The following is a 22,160-nucleotide window of genomic DNA, read 5'->3' as shown; positions in this document are numbered from 1 at the left end:
AACTACAGCTGTAAGAATTAGAGCCTGAAGTGCTGAAAGTTGTTGTCTGTGTGTATACAATATATACATTCACACTGAATGCATCCTCATAATAAATTAGGAAGATTTGAAGTCTTTCAGCAATACAGTCCTAGAAATCTCTACAAAAGGTTAGGTTCCATTTAATTCAGCAAGGCTTATTCTTAAGAAGTGGGTATAGGCTACAGCCATAAGTATCACTTTTTATAAAAACAGGTTCAGGTTTTGGAATATTAGTAATGCTTTCACAGTGGATTGTGTAGCAAGTTGTAGAAAATTTATCTGTTCTTGTCATTTTTGGCAGAAAAAGATTAAGGATATATTATGTATGTATGTATGTATGTGTATATATATGTATATATGTCTGTGTGTGTGTGTGTATGTGTGTGTGTGTGTGTGTGTGTGTGTGTGTGTGTATATATATATATATATATCAAAAAAAAGGAGACCCAGAATAGATCAGGCCTGAGATCCTTAACTCATGTCCCAACCTGATAATAAATCTACCTAAAAGGAATTCCCATTTAACTCAATGACATATACTTCCAAGGAGGTATGTATAGGATCCTCAGAGAACATCTAAAAACATGCAAGTGGATTTTAAAAATAAAAATTGGAATGATAGGATTTAGACTGGTCAATAAATCCTTTAGTAAGATCAATATGTGTAATGGTTGCCTATTCTAAAACACTATCAGACTCATGAGCAGGAATTCAAAGATATCTGATTTATTAAAGAATAGTATGCAGGATCACAGAGAAAACTGAGAATGATGAAAGTGCACCAAATTCAAACTAAAAACCCTTGGTGCAAATGAAATCCCTCCCCCCTTGGAATCTTCTCAAGTCCACAATCCCAGGTGCTCCTAACGGTTCCTGATGGTCTGCGGGAAAAGTCCTTGAACAGAGAAAATAACCCAAACACATTCCATTCTCCTGATTCTACATACAGAGCTTGGTACAAGGTTTCACAGCAGCTCCCTGCCAAACAGAAACGCACGTCAGCGCCATGGCATGTGAAATGTTACGATGTACAGTGCACATTGAAACAGTGAACATGACAATATGTAACTACATTGTCAGCAGATAATTACTGGACAAATTTCATATCAGAACACATTTTTTTAAAGAGTTCTTGTCTAAGGAAAACTAGGGACCTCAATTCACCAAACCAAGTCTCTCAGGCTAGGTTCTTCTTGCTAGGGTCATGACAGCTGATCCATCAAAGAGAATGAGTTTCAAAGGATGAAAAGAAGGTGCTCAAATACATGGAAATGCTCCTCACTCCCTATTCATGCAAATCCCCTCTGACTGATTTATCCTTCATGAGCAGAACCTGGTGTTGGGTGGAAACTTGAAATCTGGAGCATAAAAAACTGGAGCAGTAACGGAGCAATATCTGTTACCAGCTAATGATAAGTTTCAGGTAGAAGCTACGATGATGTCCTGTGTATCGTAATATCGTCACATAAATGATGTCAATTATGTAATTTCTGTCAGTTGCATCATGATGCAAGAAGTGATACATTATACATAATTTGTGTCCTTTCTGCCCAGAGTTGTTTGTCGAGATTGGCGGTGAAGAAATGCGATAAATAAAATAAAATAAAATAAATAAATGATACCATGATGTGTGTGACACCACAGGACTCTACCCCTCTTTGTGAAGCCTGTGCAGCTAAGCTCCTTGCCAAGCCCTAACAACCATTTGCAGCTAAGAAAGCTAGTTTCTCACAGTCTTATTAGTTCAGCTTTATTGAAAAGAAAAGGGATCGAGTTGCACACTCTTGGAAAGTGTGCATGTGTATTTTAGCTCCTATTTATCTGTAAGGAAGTTGGAACCTCTCTGTGTTGCTCTTTCTAGGCAGATTAGACCAAGACATTGGCTTTATTGTTTTTATATTTATTGTAAGAGATATAAGCATGTAACTCATTTGAGGAGTCAGGACGTTGAACATAATCTCCTGTAGCTACAGTGACCATTCATCCTTTATTATAAAGGACTATTATTTTCTTCGTTTTGCTCTTGGATTTTCCTTTGTAAAGCAAAGTTATCAAATAAGCATTTTTTTTATCCTTATGAACCTCTTTCAGATTTGCCCCCTTTTCAGGTTTGTCCTTTATTTTCTCCAAGAAAACATGACCACTGTACCTATAGTGGATTGCCTTCTGTGTCTTGAAGCTCTTCCTGGATCATTTCTTAGGTATGTTCTTGGTTTTTCTCTTGTTCGTCTTTGACTTTATTTGGGTGTCTTTTTTCTTGCTGTTACATCCCTTTGGTAACAGCAGATGGGTAGTCATGGCAGAGACATTGCTCCACATGGTGATTAAAAAAATGTACAATTAAAAATAATTATTATGCAGCCTATCCACCATGCTGCCTGAGATATCAGCCTGGACTCTCCTGCAGGGGAGAAGTAGAATAAAAATAAGGAATAAAATGAAAAATAAAATCCTGACAAGTTAATAACAAGGCAGGTATAAAAGTAGAGATAGAATAAGTAGGAAAGGAGTAATAAAATTGGATAAGGTAAAAGATAGAAAGGATAAAAATTAACTTTTAGAGGGAGCTATTAACAGTAGATGCTACCTAATTACCATCTTAGGTCCTCCTCCAGATATTGGCTGGATTTCTGCAGTACATTTTAGCCTTACTTGTTGTGCAAATTCAGCCAGCAAGATCAGTTTATGGGTGACTATGTTGTAAGAATCCAGAAAATTTGAATAAGTTAGCAAATATGGTGAACTATGGCTAAACATGTAATAACACATGGAGCTACAAGCTAGACAGCCACATTTTGATCAAGCATGTTGGGTGAATAAAAATTTGGCATTAGTTAAGGAAGCCATTGTCTGTTAATTATAAGTAAGTGTATTCTGTGAAACTATTCACTAGCTTTTCTGGAGTTGGAAGTAGATGCAGAGATCATTTTGCCTATTGTCCATATTATCTAGCTCTCTGTAGTTGGGCTATTTATGTCTGTATGGTTATATTATATGGCTGTATGTCCACATGGTTATTTGAACATTTATTCAAAATACACATAACTGTGTAAGACTTTTGCTATCAGCAGCCAAATTTAATTTCATGATTGAACTCTGTCTTCCTTGGGTACCTCCTAGGAAAGATTTGATGTCAAAGTATTGGAATTGCTTATAAGTTACAAGATGTCTATCTCATTCAAGGCTATTTTGCACCTTATTTCAAAGAAAAATGATTTCCATTTTTTGACATATGTTGATTCCAAACAAAAAATGTGTAAAAAGCGTGCTAAACTCAGTTTTTAGAAAGAGATATGAATATGATGGTGCTTATGATAGAAGAGTATGTAAGTAAAAATAGCTGATTATGTTTAAAACAAGTGCTTAATGTGATTAATGAAATGTTGGATATTGAAATTGTGGTCTCCAGACTATTAACCTCCAAATAAAGATCCATATGGGAACAGACCTGAAGGAAGTCTATTTGTTACAAGGTCTTTAGTGTGTGCAGCTGAAGGGAAAAAATGGCCCAAATTTCTCAGATTTGCTTTCTGTTTTTTCAAGCTACACTTCAACTATTGTAGAACTTCAAGTAGAGATTCTTTGGTTAAAAAAAAAAGCCATGTGAAAGAAACACTGAAGTACAACTGTTGTACTTCGACTATTGTAGTATAGGTAGTTGAAGTAGAACTAGTTAACGTTAACATGGTTAAAGCAGAAAATGTGAGTCTGTCAGATCTGGGCAGCAAAATGGAGAAGCCCATTTTGATACATCTAGAAGATCAGATCAACATCAGATCGGTCTTAATACCTGTAGGATGTAGCAACCAGCAATCCACCTGCTTCTCCAGTTGTAGTATGGAAATCTCCTATTGGCTTTATGTTCATATCAGCTTTATTCTGTATTGTATTACTGTCTGGACTTTTTAGATCCTGTAGGATATTTTTAGTGCTAGGATTTGACTACACTAAAAAATCAATTTGTTCCAATGAATGCACACACTTTATTGATGAGTTACATGGCTGGAACTACTGGCTCATAGAAGCAGCAGCTGAACTGGTGACTCAGTATTGACTGACTATTGATCCATTGATTAACTCATTGATTCATTACCTCTAACTAACAGGAGACGTTACCTTTCCAAATGGACCTCTCTTTTCTTGCAGCTACTTAACCTATTCCCTGGGTTACTCAACTGAAACTGATAATTTGCTTTATTTCCCTTGAGTTAATTTTATTTCCCAGAATAAGGAGGAGCATGTATAACTGAGGAATAAACCATTATGTATTGATTTCAACTGAAATAAATTTCTATATATTGGTTGCTATATAAATGAGTATGTGAAATATGTCTCATTAAGGTGCACTTGAGATGCATGAGGCTGTTTTCTCTAGGGAATTACAGTTACTTGCTATACCTGAAACATCTGCACAGATTCACTACTAACAGCACCCCATATTTATATTCTAATTAGACTTGAATCCTAGTTCTGTAGACATTGCAGGAGAAGGGTTACGTTAATCTATGGTAGCCAAAAACTAGCACCTTTTTGGACGAATACGTCTTACTAAAAGGCATAAGTTTTTGTGAGCTGCAAGTCACTGCATCTGCAGATGCAGATTTTGTTAGCCAGAAAAGATGTTACCAGACTCTTCCTGATCCTACTTTTGTGAAACTCAAATAAACAACAGTCTTTATTGCAGTCATTAACCAGTACAAATTTGTGAAACTCTAAAAAACTCTAAAAAGGGTATTAACCCATCTGACAGGCTTCACGCTAGGCTCCAGACACTTAATCTCTCATTCATAATTTGCCTATCTTAGATTAACCTCTTTATTTTTATTTATTCATATTTGTATAGCTTCCCATCTCACAAGAAAGTGACTCTGGGTGATATATCTCACTCAACTGTACCTTACTCAATTAAAAGAACCAATAAATACATGTAAAACAATCATTAAAAATATAGAAACTATAAAAAAGCACACAAAACAGGAGAGGATGGTGTTAACTGTAGTAAGGGAGCCATCACAAATGGGGTGCAGACAGGAACAAAGATTTGTCCACTAACAGGCCACAGAAGCCAAAGACTTTATAGGCGGTTGTTGTAAATATGTGTTATAGATGGTTGTGTTGAAGGGAATAAATTCCTTTTTCCTCTTGTCTTTCCAAATCAGCAGATACTTGGCCATTCTCTTGGTCATGTTAACATAACAGGCCATTCTAGTCTGGGAACTGCTGGTTGCTATCTCATCAATTTCATTCCTTACACCAGCCTTTCTCAACCTTTTGACCCTGGAGGAACCCTAGAAATAGTTTTCAGGCCTAACTCTCTGTACACATTCAGGCTCAAATATAAGCCAGAAGTTACAGAATTATTATATCCGTTTCATGAGTATGCCAGATATACACATTAACAGTGTTCTTACTCTAAAAATAAAGCAGGAAACTTACCTCTTTAATGTGAAGTTGCCTGAATTTGAAATATTTTTTTTAAAATAAATGATTTCCCAGGGAACCCCTAGTGGCCTTCATGGAACCCTAAGGTGCCATGGAACCCTGATTGAGAAACCCTGCCTTACACCATCCTTCCCCAACAAATTATTAGACAATTTACAGCAGATAACAAAATAGTTGTGATAAAGTCAATATTGCTCTTTTTATCTTTAAATCTGAGAATATGTAATTATATTTAACTTACATATAATATATAATAGTATTTAACTTTTAATTACATGTAATGTGTAATTGTATTTAACCTTTATTTGAAAAAGCATTAAAATACGCTGCCAAAAAATGATACTTGCAACTCTGGAGTGAAACCTTAAACATAATTAAGGTTATGTTTCACTTCCTTTTTTTAAAAGAAATGATACAAAAATACAGTAAAATATGATTGGCCACCAGTTAGAACTACCTGACAACTGACAGGGCTTTCCTTTTTTAACGAACTTAATTTTTATATTATCTCAGTCTCGCAACTTTGGGTGCTGTACAAGAATCTCAACAGCAATTTTAACTTGTCAACAGTCACATCAGTAAAAGCAATCAAGAACAAATATAAGATGGTCATCATTTTTCCCCACTAGATCTCAAGTCATTGAAGGCTCACTTAAAAAGGAAGGTTCTTAAAAAGGAAGGTTTCTAAAAAGGCTTATGAAATAATCATTTCCATTGCTTGTAGTTCCCCTTAAGGCTACCTTATAAAGAATTCTGCCTGTTCCAAATAAAAGTCACAGAGTGATTTAATATGCCACTCAATTATGTTCTGCATAATCAATTCATCACAATGAAATTCTTGAAGAGTTTTGGGCCATATGCTTGGAAAGAAGGAACACTGGAGAACAGGATACAGAATTAATAATGCTAAGGAAGAGAAAAATCAAGCTAAATCTGGAGGATGTGAACCCATCTGTCATGAAGACTGACACATACACAGTATCTAATCACAGCTAGTCACATTTGGCCAATAATAATAACAAACGGGGACTGTAACACAAGGGTATTTCCTTATCTTCTAATTGGACTGTTCAGGTTAAAGATGCTGGTTAGAAAGCCAGATGTACCTTTTTCTAGGACGCTTCAACATCCATATTATCTCCAATAGTTTTAATTTGTCTGTAGCCTCTTGGTCCTGTTGTTGTTTATTCGTTTAGTCGCTTCCGACTCTTTGTGACTTCATGGACCAGCCCACGCCAGAGCTTCCTGTCGGTCATCAACACCCCCAGCTCCCCCAGGGACGGGTCCGTCACCTCTAGAATATCATCCATCCACCTTGCCCTTGGTCGGCCCCTCTTCCTTTTGCCCTCCACTCTCCCTAGCATCAGCATCTTCTCCAGGGTGTCCTGTCTTCTCATTATGTGGCCAAAGTATTTCAGTTTTGCCTTTAATATCATTCCCTCAAGTGAGCAGTCTGGCTTTATTTCCTGGAGGATGGACTGGTTTGATCTTCTTGCAGTCCAAGGCACTCTCAGAATTCTCCTCCAACACCACAGTTCAAAAGCATCTATCTTCCTTCTCTCAGCCTTCCTTATGGTCCAGCTCTCGCAGCCATATGTTACTACGGGGAACACCATTGCTTTAACTATGCGGGCCTTTTTGTCAGTGTGATGTCTCTGCTCTTAACTATTTTATCGAGATTTGTCATTGCTCTTCTCCCAAGGATTAAGCGTCTTCTGATTTCCTGACTGCAGTCAGCATCTGCAGTAATCTTTGCACCTAGGAATACAAAGTCTTTCACTGCTTCTACATTTTCTCCCTCTATTTGCCAGTTATCAATCAAGCTGGTTGCCATAATCTTGGTTTTTTTGAGGTTTAGCTGCAGGCCAGCTTTTGCACTTTCTTCTTTCACCTTCATCATAAGGCTCCTCAGTTCCTCTTCGCTTTCAGCCATCAAAGTGGTATCATCTGCATATCTGAGATTGTTAATGTTTCTTCCAGAGATTTTAACTCCAGCCTTGGATTCCTCAAGCCCAGCATGTCACATGATGTGTTCTGCATACAAGTTGAATAGGTAGGGTGAGAGGATACAGCCCTGCCGTACTCCTTTCCCAATCTTAAACCAGTCCGTTGTTCCGTGGTCTGTTCTTACTGTCGCTTTGTTGTTTATTCATTTAGTCACTTCCGACTCTTCGTGACTTCATGGACCAGCCCACGCCAGAGCTTCCTGTCAGTCGTCAACACCCCCAGCTCCCCCAGGGACAAGTCCGTCACCTTTAGAATATCATCCATCCATCTTGCCCTTGGTCGGCCCCTCTTCCTTTTGCCTTCCACTCTCCCTAGCATCAGCATCTTCTCCAGGGTGTCCTGTCTTCTCATTATGTGGCCAAAGTATTTCAGTTTGGCCTTTAATATCATTCCTTGAAGTGAGCAGTCTGGCTTTGACTGTCGCTACCTGGTCGTTATACAGATTCTTCAGGAGGCATACAAGATGACTTGGTATCCCCATACCACTAAGAACTTGCCACAATTTGTTATGGTCCACACAGTCAAAGGCTTTAGAATACTCTTGGTCCTACATGGGGCCAAAATGAGCAACACCAGACAAAACATGATGATGTATATTAAGATTTAATAACTGGAAAAAAAAACATGAATATATAAAATAATCCTGACTCTGGCACAAAACCTTCAGCAAATAGTCCAGCTTAATTCACATATACTTTGGTTCCCATTGCCCCATTTCTACTTCTTAAAATTGGTGATAAATATTCCAAACCAATTTTGTATATATGTTGAAAAGCAAATGAACAGACTCAATCCAATCTGCCATCAAGTTGGACAGCAATCTAAAAGTCAACAGATCAGTTCGAAAATATTTCTACAGTTTAAAGGAAATAAGTAAGTTTATTAAAAAGATTTAGTTGCATACCACCTTGAATATTGTTTGTGGGTCAGGGGTTTTCCCCTCCCTAGCCTATACCTGGAGAATATTTGCTACCTGGAGAAATCATTATTGCTAATTTGATTTATATCCTGTCTCTGTTTTGTAGAACTCAAGGTGGCATACATAATGCTCTCCTCCTATTTTCCCCATAGCAACAACAATCCTGTGAGATAGGTTGGGATGACAGAGAGTGTCTCACCCAGCCAGCTTCCATCCTTAAGGGAAGACTAGAATTCATGGTCTCCCAGTTTCTACAGTAGTCCAGCACTTTAATCATACCTGTCTCTTTTGAGATTTGCTATTGGAATCCAGTAGAAGAAGGTATTGCTAGATTTTGGTTAAAAAAAAATCCTACAACACTACATTTATTTGGCAAATGGAAATATTAGAAGCTTGTATGAAATCTTAGCAGGCAATCATAGGCTCAGGGTTGCTGTTGTTTTTAGTGCCTTTGAGTCAGTGTTGACTCCTGGCAACTGCCTGGACTTGTCCCTACAGCTTTCTTGACAAGGTTTTTCGGAAGTGACTTACCATTGCCTCTTTCCTAGGGCTGAGAGGGAGGGACTGTCCCAGGGTCACCCAGCCGGCTTTGTGCCTAATGTGGGACTAGAACAAATGGCCTCCCAGTTTCTAGCCTTGTGCTTTAACCATTACACCAAACTGGCTCACAGGTTCAGGGTTACCTGCCCTTATTTTAAGCCAATAGAAATTTTATCAACTTAATTTAACTTTTCCCTCTTTTCAAAGTGATACTCAGTTCCAGAAATCTTGCTGTTGCTTGAGTCCTTTGTTGTTTCCTGGGCTAAGGATTTTGTGTAATAAATCTGGATGTCAGGATATCATATACTCTCAATTCATTCCATTGAAGTTGTATTTTCAAGCTGGTCTCTGTGATTGACAAGGGATGTGTGAATCAGAAGACCAAATGCAAAGTTGCAATTTGATGAGTTGATCTAAAATGCTAATTTTATTAGGCACTACATAGAAGAAAAGGGATATCAGCATGGTCTATAAAAGTATCAATGGACACAATCCATTAAAGTACAGTATTTAAGCAAATTCCAGTAATAAGAAATAGAACAGAGAATTTGATTAACTCAATCAAGCTACTTAATGCTGATTAGCTACTAACTTCATAGCATCCCTTAATTACTCATTTCCCTCACAATACAACTGTTAAAGTGTGATAAAAATATTGATTCCCCTTTCCTCCTATATGCACATGTGCAGACTTTTAAAAGGCATTTCTAAATGCTGCAGAGAGAGTTCTAAGTGGCATTAGCAATTGGTGAATGATGCACTTGAATTCATTGATTAATTAAGAAGAGGATTAACCCAGGAAATCTGCAAAAAAAACCATTTGAAGTGTTAGATAAACCTACTCATTTCTCATGATTTTTAAACACAGAAGAGTATTAATTGCTAGATTTTGGTAAAAAAAGAAATCCTACAACACTAAATTTATTTGGCAAAGGGAAATATTAGAAGCTTGTGTGAAATCTTAGCAGATCATAGTATATGTTTTTGGTCTTGGCATCTTTTGCATTTTGATAATTGAAACTTTAAAATCACATTTAAAAATTGCAGGCTCACAAACTTCTATTTTCTGAACTTGATATAGCAAGGCTGGGTTTGAGGGTTGGGATGAATTGAAGTAGGATGCTTATCATGAATTGTTTCATCCTATGAGATGACTCCAGAAAACTACAAGGCCCATACACTTTTATACCTTCATACAAAGTTTGACCAATACATCAACTACTACATAGTTATATGTAGTTAAACATGGTTGACGTATTCTGTCATTATGCAGTTTTATGGGACATGTCATTTGAAGATAACAGGTTCAATCCATGGCATCTTCAGAAGGAGCTAGGAAAGATTCTTGAATAGAATCTTGAAGAGTTTCTGTCAATCTCTTTTGACAATACATGTTCCACACACTAAGTCAAGATCGGTCACTTTTATATACATACTGGGGAAGACTAATCCCATTCTCTTTAGCCACACATGTGAACACATTTTATGCCAAAACCAAGCCAGCCAGGCTATCTTGCTTAAGAGTCATTCCAGTTCTGAAATTTGGTTTGGATTTCCCACATTTCAACAAGAAGCCTTACAGAAGGGTTTGGTGAAAAGAACACATTTTACAGCTCTGTTGTATGCAGAATGATTATTTCTTTGCATGACTCAGGTGTTTCATGATCAACAATGGTGACAAGCATGGTGTGTGTTAAGGGATTTTAACACTTTAATATTGTTTCTGGAGGGGAGAGAAGAATAACTTTCAACATCCAACATTTGGAAGAGTATGATGTCACATTCTATCAAGATGGTGAGAAATATCTGAATTACTATTACTGTGTATGTCACCAGATTTTAACATACATAGTTGGCTCCCTTCCTTCCTTCCTTCTTTCTTTCTTTCTTTCTTTCTTTCTTTCTTTCTTTCTTTCTTTCTTTCTTTCTTTCTTTCTTTCCTTTACAGCAAGACATCACAGCCTGCTCTTTCAGTAAGACAGGAACATTTATAATTATCTCAGAGACTGACAGTCAGTCCAGAGAGGTATAATTTCTCTTTTAGAGCAATTTGTTTATGCTTTAACCTCAGGACAGCTTAGGAAAAGTAGCTGTTGGTTCCCCCCTCCTGACATGCGATTCTTCAATAGAGTTTATTTGGTATTCAAACCAAATGAATATTTTAAACTGTTCAGCATCCATGAAAAATAGCAGCGCTGAGTTTTATCTTGCTTACTTGGGGGCCCTTAAATTAGTAAATACCCATTTCAAATGAATGGATGCAATATCCTGATTAATGGGTATGTGATTCTAGATAGTATAGAATCCCCCTTGTGTTGTTTTTGTGACTCTTCCCAGTGTTTGTCAGTATTTTTATACTGCCCATAGGGCACCCATTTCCATAGCTCTCTCTAAGGCTTTTACTGTGCTGCACTTATTGTGGATAAGTTGACAAGACCACAACAACAGTTAATCAAAATGTATTCCAGTAGATAGACTACTTCATGATCCTGGTGCTCTCCTGATCCCTTTGGACTACAGTTTCCAAATTTCTTATGGGTCATGCTGACTTGGAATATTACAAGTTGCAGTTGCAGTTCAGATACATCAGAAGGTATCAGGATGAGAAAACATTTTCAAACACCTTTATCAAAGGGTGAAACAATAATCATTTTAGAATCCGGACATTCATACAGAACAGAAGTTCTTTGTTTTTATTCATTATAAATGAGTAACTTCTGACACTGTACAGTCTGGAACAACTGTTCCATTGGCAGTATGATTTGTCAGACTTCTCAGAATGGGAGGCTGCACTTGACATTTGACAATATTTTCAGGAACTTGATGTCTGGGCATTACATTGTAGCCTCCCCTCCAATTTACTTAATTTTATTTGGGTGGCCATTTCTGGCATAATCAATGTACTCTTTTTTTCCCCTTCAGAGCACAATGATAGATCAAAAAGTTGCCCAGTTGCTTAGGCAACTTGGAGATGCTTCTGTATGTTGTGTGCAGAGCTGTGTTATTTCAGCAACCAGGCAACTTCCAGTTCTGAAAATGGACTATAAAGATAATGACGATGGACAAATACCAAATACATGAGGTAGCACAATGTGAAAACTTAATGGCAGGTTTTAAACCTTAAGTTTTAAACTTAAACATAAACTTGATTTTTGAAGAAGAATTCACATTCGTCCCACTCTTGATTTTACACCTTGAATGTCTTGTTCACTCAAGCTTCCATAATTAGAGTTTGTTTATTTAGCAAACTTCTCCCCCATTGCAATCAAAGGATTCTCAGTGGCTTATAATATGTATAGAACAAGAATTAAAACATATATCATCAGATAACCAAAGACTAAGGAGGGCAGCTGATGGAAGCATTAGTAGCGGAGAGCTCTCTAGCTTCAACTTGAAGACTTCCAGGAACATATGGACCAGAATCCTATTGTTGATTCAGTTCAGCGATACCTTGACTGAATCATCCTCAGAACAAATTACAAAGCCGCAGAATAACTTTTTATTAAAGGGATTTGGTAAACAGAATCAAATTGTTCCATTTAGACTATTCAGACTTTACCAAATTAGATCAGGGTGCCAAACTGGTCTGATTTGTCTTCAGCATGGCAGATCAAAGCAATTTGATTTTCTGGAATGAAGTAATGCTTCAAATCTGAGAAACTACAAACTTTTCTTAAATTATCTTTACTCTCCTTTCCATCCTTGCCATATGAGGCAGCCTAATTTATTGAAATGTACAGTATCAGTGCACAAATTGTATGATTTTAGTAAGACTTAGATTGGGACAAGATGATGATCATGAAGTTGATTATTGTAACAATTACTCCAGAACTTAAAATATTTTCTCTTTTAATAATATTAAAAAAATGATCTTTTTACTTGGATTAATTTTTAATGATTGTCTCTTCCATGGTCTGCTTTTATTGCAAGCCACCCAGAGTAACATTTGTGAGATGGCCGGCTATATACCATAAATGTGATGAATGAATGAATGAATGAATGAATGGGTTGAAAACCATCATTCAAACTATTCCTACAACTAGAAGCAGATTTATTAATTTCAGTGGGTTCCAGTTTAGCACAGATACTCTCTTCTACTAGCCTATATATTAACATGTTTTCCCATAAATCTGTTCCAATAAATCAATATTAATCTGTATTTTACAAAATGCACAAAAAACTATCTGAACATATATTTAACTATATAAAACTTAATTATTATAAATAATGCAAGCATAGAATACCAAATCTTAAGGAATCTGTTTCTGTAAACTTCAAATTGCATATTACTAAGCGTATTTTATTCAGCAGTGTACTCTGCTCTGGAGAATTCGGGGTGAAATCCCAAAGAGAAGTGCATTCCAATCTGCATTTTAATCCAGTTATTGAGATTGGTTCTCTTTGAATATAGAAATAATAAATTCTACCAAGCATCCTTTCCTCAAGCAAGGTTCCAGCATCTAAAACTTAAATGAATAATCCTGAGTTTTTCATTCTGTCCTAATATTGCCATTATAGCAATAGTTGGTTTAGTGAGTTTAGAAATAAACCTGGCATCACAGCCAGGCATATGTGTGTTTGTGTGTATGTGCATGTGTAAGTACACACACACACACACACACACACACACATATATATGCCTTATTTTTAATATACAGTGCAAATTAGGCCTCAATGCTATACACTAAATATTCATAATATAGGATGAATAATGTGTTGCAATGAATCAGCCAAACAAACAGATTCTATGAATCCTTGTGGTAAAATATTGCGTGCAACACATTCATAAATTCAGGTTTCAGAATTATTTAGAAGTGGCCCTTTGCACTAAATAGCCAATTTCCTTAGAGAATGACTTTGTATGTCTCTCTCTCTCTCTCTGTGTGTGTGTGTTTTAATTTGGAAAGGTAAGATTCATCATAAAGTTTGAAGCATTGCTTTCATTTTTATGTCTTTTCCAAACAAATAATGGAAAGTTTGGAAGGGGAAAAATTAATACAAGCATATAGGAGATGTATTTGCAGATCTTTCTGAAATCAGAAGGAGGATCAGCTAGTCTTTTTTCTTGTTTGTTTTTCCTTAAAAGGGGGGGGGGCTTCTAAGTAACTTACAATGAAAATAATAAAAATGCAATGATTAATAATCACAAAATTAAAACTAAAGATATGTCAAATGGCTCTGACCCAATTTGAACAATCAGTTTGTTTTAGATTGTTGAAGAGTTTTCCTATCCTTCTAAATCATGAAGGCCTCAAAGGGATCTGATTTGGTTTAACTGAACTTTCTGATTTTATTTGGAAAGTTGATTCAGTTCAGAGCTTTGATCAAACTGCCTTTAAATCAAAGCTTCATAGCCCTAACAAAAAAACCAATAGTGTGTCAATAATTACAACAATTGGAAGACCCAGGAACTACAGTAAATGTCAATAAAAAATAGCAGTATCAACAATAGGAATAAAAAGAAACTCAACATTTGAGAAAAATCTCATTAGATAGAGCTCTAGAATTTACCTTTGGGTGTTCAATAATGCTTTCTTGGAGATTTTTTTTTCCTCCTGAAAGCACCAAAGAAGGTGTAGATTGCCCTGCTTCTAGAATAGGTCAGAGTATTTATGAACCAACCAAGATTCACTTTTGGGGGGGGGGGAGGTTTAACCTTGAAAAATGATCCCATAGTGAAAACTTCCAATTATCAGGATGGTTTAAAGAAGATATCTGGCATGTTAGGAGGGGAGGTAGCCAGTCTTTCACTCTAGAGGTCTTCCATTTCTCTGCCTTCAGTTAAGTTTCAAAGACAGACATTGTAAGAAAATTCCTTCTGGTTTTGTTTTTTTTAAACCAGAAAGCAATGGTATCTCAGCAAAGTGAAATACAGATGTGCAGCAGGAAAAAAAATAACATCAGCACCTTTTACATATTCTAATAATAAAGTAAGCTCAGAAATAGCCCTAAAGAAATTCTACAGAATTTTTAAAACATCCTGAGAAGGTAGGCTCTACTAAAAAATGAAAGTAATTCCTTTTCCTTCAAATTTAAGGAGGATGGCTGAAAATAAATAAAGAAAAGAAAAGAAAAAAGCAGTATCTTCTCAACCCTGCCTGTTATTTCAGAATGATGCTGGATTTAATTTGCTCATCCTACATGAATAGGAAGGGTTTTTTTGCTGCCCACTTCAAGAGAATATAAGGGAGGACATAAAAGCCAAATGATTCACATTGAAAGTGCTTAATACACAGAGACACACTTTGTATGAAAACCAAAGGAACATAAACTGTGTGGGAGGCTTTCAAAATAGTCAGTCAAGTATATCACCTATTTGGCACCAGGTACGTTTTTTAATCTTCTACTTTGCCCCCTAAATCACAAGTTGAAGCAATTTTCTTCCTATCACAAATATGATGGCTAATATTGTATACAATTCTGGAAGAGAGAGGGAGGGAGGGAGGGAGGGAAGGCAGAATTGGAGAAGTTGGGAAAAGAATCAGTGAAAATTTCCCTAGGAGGAAATCTTAGAACATTGGAGTATTTTCAGTTAAGGGGGAAAAAAGAATAAATAGGAAGAGCATGTTTGAAAAATATAATTATGTACATAGCAAAAGTAGTTAAATATTTTCTCATCTTCCATATTATCAGAGTCTGGAAATTGCCCCATGAAGCTGAATTTCTTCCTTACACAAGCCTTTGTTCAGCTATGAGATTTGCATTTGCCCAGTGCAGTGGACTTTAAAGGGGGCTACAAATTCATTGATGCTAAAGTTACCAATGGCAACTAGTCATTACAGACATCCTTCTCCTTCTCCTTCTCCTTCTCCTTCTCCTTCTCCTTCTCCTTCTCCTTCTTCAACATATTTAAATACCACTTGCTTGAAAATGTGAACAGTGACTCCTACTATGAGCTGAAGTGCCTACAGGACGAATCAAGAAAGTCAAGGAAGCACTTGTTATCTTGACTTTTTTGACACCCCCTTGCAGACACCCCTGTCTGTGAGTTTCTAAGAAGCACCAACATAAGACATAGATGTAATATCCCAAGCTTCCAGGTGAACTAATTTATCTTGAATTTATTTATTCATACTATTCAAGAACTCAGTCAACAAGGTTATATAATAGCCAAGGGGATGGGCTAGGAATCAGGTAGCTTTTGACCAAACTCCTACTGAGCTACTACCAGATGGATGTAAGTGAAGAAGATGCTGCTTGCTCCTCCACCACTACCACTGCATTTCTCCCTAGTTAGCATTAATTTTCAATGCATCCTTCCCACTGATCCCACTGGGCGGGAATAAGTCCATTCCTGTCCTAACAGTCAGGAATCACGCTGAGACGAGGAGTAGGTCTCTAGTGTTTATTACTGCTACATAAGACAGAAAATCCTAACAAACTGAAGAAGCGTGGGAAAACCCAGACAGATAAACCCCAAAAGTCAAGGCGGGTCTGTTCTGTGTCTCTTTGAATGGCTGCTTAACTCCTCACTACTACACATGCATTTTCCCCCCTGGTTAGGGGCCCCCTCCTGCTCACCATCAGTGCTCATGACAATTCCACTGTCATATCTAGCATACTGCCAGTGTGGATGACTGTCCTAAGTCAAGAGAGAGCTATATTAATTTGGAGCATACTGTTTGTTCCAGCTCTGTCACTTCTTTTTTTCTCCTCCCATACCTCTTGGGCAAAGAACTGACCTTAGAAGAATTAGTGTCATGAGTACTGATGGTGAGCAGGAGGGGGCCCCTATCCAGGGGGGAAAATGCATGCGTAGTTTAGAGACTTGAGCTGTCATTCAAAGAAACCCAGAACAGACCCACCTTGACTTTTGAGGCTTATCTGTCTGGGTTTCCCACGCTTCTTCAGTCTGGTAGGATTTCTGTCTACTAGAGCAGTTAATAAACACTAGAGACTAATTTCTTGTCTCAGCATGGTTTTTTGCTTAAGTCAGGACAATTAGATTGTTTTCTGACTTGGACCTCTCTTTCAATACAGTTGCAGTATATTTGGGGGCTTCTGGGATGCCTTGTCAGGGATCGCAATATTGCAGACTATGGTGTGCTAGAAATGCTAATTGCTTTGTTATTAATTGAAAGCTATATTTAACCATCTTTTTTTCCCATCTGAAGGACATTTTAGAGTATTAAGCAATCAAGCAAATGTATTTTGTTTGGCTAATACCCCCCTCTCTTTAGGAGACTGATATTTAGAATATTTTTTCAGCTACATAATCTAACAATTCTAAAAGCACTCTGCCGCAAATTGTCAGATAAAAATATTAAAATTCTTTGTAGATACCCCATACAAACCACAATCAGAAGCCTCTTTAAAAAGTTAGTATTATGTAAAATGACTTATGGGGTTTTTGTAGGTAAAATAATACCTACTTTTACCAGATACTAGGATGTATAATGGGACTTACTTTGAAATAAAAATAAATAATATGATTCTTTAGTGGACTGATATTGGGGTCAACTGTCAGATTCCACAATCAAAGGATTGCTGAATCGTCTATCATGCTCGTCAGCCATGATGAGTCAACGTGTATCAAGAGCCAGATGGGAGAGGGGAATGGCAGAGTGTGTGAAACCTTGTTGTTTGGGCTGGAAGGGGGAGTCAAGGTCGTACTGCCAGAGACACCTGTGCCTGGTATGACATTAGAACTTAGGTGGGAAAGAGATAGAAGGGGGAAGTGGGTTGCTGGAAAGTGTTAATTAGCTAGTTTAGGCAGGAAGCTTTCAATCACAGCTTTTCTCTTGGTCTGTACACTAATCTCAACAAATCTGAATTTTGCATAATAAATAAATCTGAATAAATCTGAATTCTGCATATTTCAACTGTGCATGAGTCAGGTCATTATTGGGACCAACGGTGTCAGTTCTTATAATAAAGGTCAGTACCTGTATTGATCTCCAGAATTCACAAAATACCATCCATACATTTCAAAAGTAATTATCAGCCTTTCAAGGTAGACCAGTCCAGACTAGGAAACCAAAGTTATGAATACTAATTTCATTTCTGCTTTGGACTCAGATTTTATTTATCTGACTGTTGTCTTGGTTTCAGCTCTTCCTCCTGTTCCTTAAGTAACCCATTACAGTAATTTTATTCATCCATTAGCCAGCCCTGACTTTCTCAATGACCTAGTTTATCCATAGCTTGCTTATCTCTTATTTGTTGAATGCATCTCAAATGCATGGCTGCATGCACCCTGTTAGCCTATAAGCCATAGTTTGCAAAGTATAATGGCTTGGTTCCACACCCAATACAGTACTTAACCACTTAATGGCTCATTATAATGTTTCAACCACATGAGTATCTTCCAGTTGAAGCTATCCTATTTGCTTTTTACGATGATAAAATGGATGGTGAGTTCCTTTGACTTCAGTGGGAAATGGTAGAATATAAATTAAATATGCTACATGCACAGTCTCTTTAAAATAAATTTTATTAAAAGTTTTGCGAAGAATGTAAAAACTAACACAAACTAATAGAGAGTAAAAAGAAGAAAGAAAGAAAGAAAGAAAGAAAGAAAGCTTCTGATTTCTTTTGCAGCAAATTTAAGTACAATTGCAAAGATATCTCACACTCTCTGATTACAAAAAAAAGCTCAATTTTTTCTATTATCCATTTTTTTCCTAACCATCAAAACCACAAGTCAAAATTGCATTTTTTTTTCTGTTTCATGCAAAAAGGGTTTCCAGTCATCCGTAAATGTAGATATTGTTTTTCCTCTGATCAAATAAGTTAATTATCAATCTCTGCAAGTTCCAACATCACCACCCATTCCTCCATTCTGGGCAGTGTCAAACCTTTCCAATTTTTTTGCATATAATAGTCTCAGGGCAGTTATATACAAAAACAAAGTTCCATGACTTTTCTCTAGTTGTCTGTCCATTAGTCCCAAAAGGAAAGTCTCTGAATTCAGTTGTACTTTAATATTTAAAATATTTTGAATTAATATATGTATTTGTGTCCAAAATCTTTGGGGTTTTTTACATGTTCACCAAAGATAATAAAATGTCCCTTCATGCTTTTCGCATTTCCAGCAAAGATTCAAAATACTTTATACATTCTAGACATTTCTCTGGTGACAAATACCAACGATGCATCATTTTATAAAAGTTCTCTTTAAGGTTAAAACATAATGTAAGTTTCAATCTTTTCACCCACACATTTTCCCATTGTTCAATTTGTATATTATAACCAAAGTTTTTAGCCCATTTTATCATGCATTCTTTCACTTCTCCTTCTGTCTCATATTTCAACAAAAGTTTATACATTTTAGCAATAACATGTTCATCATTAGTACATAATTCTGTTTCAAATTCAGTCTTACATTGTTCAAAACCATAAACTCTTTTGTCTACTTCTGTCCACTCCTTCATCCAAACTAAACAGCAGACAGCAAAATATAATTCCAGATTTGGTAAGACCAATCCTCCTCTTTCCTTCACATCTTGTAGTATCTTTTATTTAACTTGTGTTTTTTTTTCCCTTGCCATAGAAACTTAGATATATCCTTCTGCCATTGTTTAAATGGTACATTGGTTGTCAAAAGGAGGTATTGTCTGAAATGTGCACACTCCTTATGAGATACAGGATCAACTTTTTAACCACTTATGGTCACTGAAAAATAATCTACAGTGCAGCTTAGTAAAAAGTCAACCATAGCCAAAGTGTTCATTGGTGGATATTTTACAATGCTGAAACAGTTTACTGGTCCAAAAGATGCATCCAACCTAAAACCAACGTATTTGAAGAAATATAGCAACAAAACAGATTTCAGCTAAACAGGAGATAAACTTCATAGGAGCAAAGGGGATATGTTTTTACTGTAAACTGCCCAGGGTCATTCCCTGAGTGAGATGGGCGGTGACTAAATTTAAGTATAAATAAAATAAATAAATGCTGTAGAGCTATAGCAGTAGAATAAATTGCTTCCAGAGATAATGGAGCTATTTCAGCAGTTGCTGCTACCATCTTTCAGGGATACAAGAGATGCACTAGTAGATGATGGAATAGATGCTTGTTGTTGTTGTTGTTGTTGTTGTTACATTTATACACCACATGATTCCCAGCAACTCTGGGCAGTTCAAGGTATGCAACATTTTCACTGGTTGAAAGCCACACTTGTAGGCTTAGTGTGCTGGGGGCTGAATTACAGAAAGTAATAGGCAAAATAGGAATGAAGTGTCATTTAACTGTAATTAAAAGCAGTTAGTATGATTATCCTCCAAGCATGTGTATAATAACTCTGGCCCATTACCAAAGTACAAATTGATAACCAATTTTGAAGGTTTTTGAAGGTGACATCTTAGGGTTCAGGAGATTCATGTGGACCTGGAGCCTTAGGTAATTTATTTCTGGAATAGATGTGTTCCTGATCTCTTCTAATTCAATTAAATTGGGGGGCTATCCATAATGGAAGCCCTCCTTGAACATTGCACCTCCCCATTTTCCAGTTAAAGGAGTTACATCAATGGTGCCATTTGAGGGCTTTGCTAACAATATACTACTCTGCTTCTCGGTCCCTTTGATTGTTAGAGTGACAAATTGCCACTGTTACATACAAGAGAGGTTCAAAAGGATTGATATGCATGAAGTGCTTGTCAAAGTAGTTGACAAAAGCATTTGCTTTTGTCATGATGAAGGAATATCTTCCCATTTAGTAATGGAATGGTCAGAAGAGATTTCAAACCAAGCAGTTTTGAGCAATTTATTAGAGCACAGCAAAACTCCTGCTGTTGAACCTTGTTTTCTTCCTACCTAAAAACATAATCCATGCAGATACAAACTTCTGCCAATTTCAGGAAAGTTCCATAGTAGACCAATAAGACTTGAATGATTGAATGTGTTATTGTGCATATTACAAGCTGAACAAACACAGATTAGGCAAGTTTTTGTTCACATGTGGGTCAGTTATAAAAAGAAACAAAGAAACAAAGAAAAAGCTGCAAACAAATACTGCTTAATATAAATGGAAATGAGGGCAATATTAGTGTGAACATAAATCTTGATCTATTGTAACCTAATAATGAAAGCTGTACTTTTAAAGAACCTGGATAAATGGCCAGGGCCATCATTTGTAGTAGGGTTGATGGCCTTTTTTTAAAAGGAAGGTTTTTCTCTTGACTTTCTGAGATTTCAAAAAATGATGGTAGTTACATTGGTCAAAAGAAACATGTCTGTGAGCCAAATTTTGCCACAGACATCTCCAATCTCACCTTCAAGGAGTCTGGAGAAGCTTTGACTCTCTCCTGTTGCCTCTCTCCTTTTTCAGCCTCCCAATTTCACAACTTTCCTTGTACTAAGGCCTGAATTTTTTTAACTTGGGCCATCACACCCTGCATCAAGAGAGAGAGAGAGAGAGAGAGAGAGAGAGAGAGAGAGAGATCTTTGCTCAGCATTGCTACTCAATGAATGGAGTGAACATGTACATGTGAATGAAAAGACTTTGTGTAAGAAAGTGCATGCCACATCCCAAAGAACAGGAGCTCAGTGAAGCCCAGAAGCTTCATTTTTGAGGAATCCATCAGCATCTCCTTTTATGCCATTTGTAATGACTGCCTATCCAAATCAACAACCAGACTCACACAGAACTTCTATGGAAATCTAATTTAGTGATGAATAGTATGCAGGATCACAGGCAAAGCCGAGAATACTAAAAGCGTGGGATTTCTCCCAATTAAACCACAAGCCATCCCAGACCCCTCCCCCCCATTGTCAGTACAATTCCATTCCCTTGCAGGTGTTTGTAACTGTTGCTGGCAGTCTTCGGGTAACGTCCTGGACCAGTCAAGTTAGCCCAAACATGCATTCCTTTGTACTCGCATCATGCAGCTCACGGCCTGGTACAAGTGAAGAGTGGCAGCCCCCTCCTGCCCAGGAACACATGTCAGCACCAGCATGGCATGGGAACTTGTTGCAATCTTTCAGAAACATTGGAACAGGGACCATGACATTATTCCAGTATAAAGGTGCAGTTTTCATCTGATAACTCAGACTCAGATGACACTCCAACATCCTCTGTAGTTTCCCAACCATGCAGGAATCATGGACTATTTTATTGTATTTTATTTTATTTATTTTTCAAGTTTCTATCACCACCCATCTCTCCCAAAAAGGGGACTCTGGGCAGTTAGGCAATAGGTAGAAAATAAATATAGTGTACACATACTTTGGTCCAGAATCTAAGTCCCAGTGCTACCAGAGGCTTTCCCTCAAAATGCATTGGCACTTAGAT

The sequence above is a fragment of the Candoia aspera genome, chromosome 12 (genome assembly GCF_035149785.1).
Source record: "Candoia aspera isolate rCanAsp1 chromosome 12, rCanAsp1.hap2, whole genome shotgun sequence".
Classification (NCBI taxonomy): domain Eukaryota; kingdom Metazoa; phylum Chordata; class Lepidosauria; order Squamata; family Boidae; genus Candoia; species Candoia aspera.
The sequence above is the reverse complement of the archived record's forward strand: the minus strand, read 5'-3'. Positions refer to the sequence as shown.